Here is a 2784-nt window from a genome sequence, read left to right as displayed (position 1 = left end):
GAGGATTTTTAGTTTTGGGAATCAAAATATGTGTTAGGAGTGTAATTAACTTACGTTTAGCGAGAGAAATTGTTCAAACCTAATAAGAAATGTCATTTCATCCCCTAGCTCTCAAGAATGAAATTTTGTATAAAATAATATTGGGGGTTTCATCAATTCAATTTGCGATTGGCCCGCCAGGGTTGTCCCTATCCTGCCACAGCGCCCCCACCCTGGAGACTTCAGTCCCTCCTCAGATGCTTTGATGGACACAGAACCTCACCACTTGTGTTCTAAGATCCAATTTTACAACTTACCATCAAACCAGGAAGTTCAAACTACCTTTTTCAGTCCAAGATTAGTTTTGGAGAGTTTTACTCGTCCAAATTTGATTTTGTAAATTTTTAAAGACTTCCTAGCGCCTTAGATATGCACTCACATGATTAAACTAACAATTAAATCCCTCTTTCATTACTTGATTGTCGTAGACCTCACCTGAGTCACATTTCATCCAAGTCGATCTGTACTAGGCTAGAAATTTGTAAGTCGATAGTTTTATGTTTTCCGGCCCATGTTTCTTCCCCATTGATTATTCCATAACTTCAGGAACGGGTCGTGACACATATAAGAAAAAACCTGACTTCTACTCATAGAATCCCCACCCCCACCCACCCCCGTTCATGTCTAGTTCTTCATCCAAAAATAACAACATTAAAAATAACATATTAGAATAATTAGTAAAAGAAAAACAAATGTTTTATCATGGAGAATTCCGTCAACCTACATTAAAAAGGACAATCTAGTTTTCATAAACAATGGTCATGACACAACCATTTATGTTTGATAAATAATTGAACAAGGACATATTAAGTATGTACATGAGCTACAGCATTTTCGATTTTTATATAATAAATAGTAAATAATATTTAAAAAAATGTGATTAGAGCTTCACAACGTTATTAAGGAAAATAAACTATATGTTATTGCAAGACTATACTTATATTCTTCATATTTATCCCAAAAGAATTTCAGCAGTCGAACTGCAATATGACAATAGCCAGACATGCGACCATCAAGAAGAATCACCTATTAGGATGATAAACAATTTAAATGATCCACCATGTGGATGAATAAGTCCACAAAAAACTGCATGTATACGTTATAAAAACGTAGGGGGCTCAACCATAACTTTTAATTGGTGATATTCTCATAATTAACTTTAGTTGATAACAAATAAGAAAATTCACCATTTAAAAGAATCTTCACGTTAAGAATGTGCAGTTGATTTGCTTATAATCCATCTCATCATTATAAATTTAGGATGTCACACACAATAATTTCAAACTACAAAAGTATTGGAATTAGTAAATACTTTTTTCAGTATAAAATGTGCTTCAATTGCACTAATATTTGTGCAACACAAACTAGAAGCGACAGAAGGAAACTTGTATCTAACACTTGTTTTCTTATAGACATTATTGGTCAGATAAAAATATCAAGATTAATTTCATCCATTGCCTTGATATTATAATCATTTTATGATTATCATCAAAAATCAATAAGTTTCTCCGAAACATAGGAGAAAATATAGTATTATCTATGATGACTTTATCTATCCTAAGAAAAATAAAATGGTTTTCTGAAGCCCTCTGTCATATTACTATTATGAAAAAATTATGCTACGCTGATAATGTGTTCTTAAAGAAGAAGAGGAAGAAGAAGCTACAGAAAAGGAGGAAAAAGGTCAATCAACATTTTAAAAAATTCTATTATTTTTTATGTTTCTATTATGAACAATTCGTTTAGGACAAAAATAGTTTTATATGTTTTTCGAAACCAAATTGTTAGTCTTCAAAATGGTAAAATCAAAATTTAAATAAAATGCACATTACAATACAAAGTCTGACTTCAATAGTTCTCATAAATAACCTAAGAAAGATAACTTTTAAAAATATACACTAGGTTTGTTGTTTATTATTATTATTAGTAATCTACTTCACATGAAATATTTAAAACAATTGTGATACATATCATACCTTTAAACTTTTGAAAAGAACATTTTTTTTTGTTATCAAAAATAAATTAACATTAAATTTTTATTTAGGTATTCATCTAAATATTTTTATACATGTATTAAAAGGGGAAAAAACGACTTATAACTGGAGGAACATTTTCAAAGTGAACCTGAAAAAATATGAGCATTTGCTTTTTCCAATTTGTGGTGCAACACAAGATCGAGGATTTCGATTATTATGTCTATACGATCAACTTTGTGATGCTTATCCAATTTCTTGAAGAAAATATCAAATAAAAAGTTATTACCAAATTGATAAAAAACTTTATGTACATATCTTTATTGAAAAAAATTAAACACCTTATAATAATTATGTTACACAATAGAGATTATTTTTCAAAGCTTACCAATGAGACACCACCTTGTGGTGCAATAGAAGATATGGGAATAGCCAATATTACATTTCTACAATCAACTTTATGGTGCCTATTCATTTTCTAGTAGAAAATATGAAATTAATTAAAGTTGTAGAAAAATATCAAAGACAAAAAAATAGTTGTTCTTCCGTAAGTCTTATGATATCAATAACAAGTGAAATGATTTTCTTGAGAAACTCAAACTTCTTAGAAACTTTCTAGCATCTTCAGATAAAAAGAAATTTTGACTTTCTATTCTTGTAATGAAATTAAAGTTTAAATAGTCACACAAACAAATTTATATTTTAATATATTTATCTATGACATAGTTTTAGTAGAGTAATAATAGTAAGTCAATTGCTCTATGTTAATCAA

The sequence above is a fragment of the Solanum pennellii genome, chromosome 1 (assembly GCF_001406875.1).
Source record: "Solanum pennellii chromosome 1, SPENNV200".
NCBI lineage: Eukaryota > Viridiplantae > Streptophyta > Magnoliopsida > Solanales > Solanaceae > Solanum > Solanum pennellii.
The sequence above is the reverse complement of the archived record's forward strand: the minus strand, read 5'-3'. Positions refer to the sequence as shown.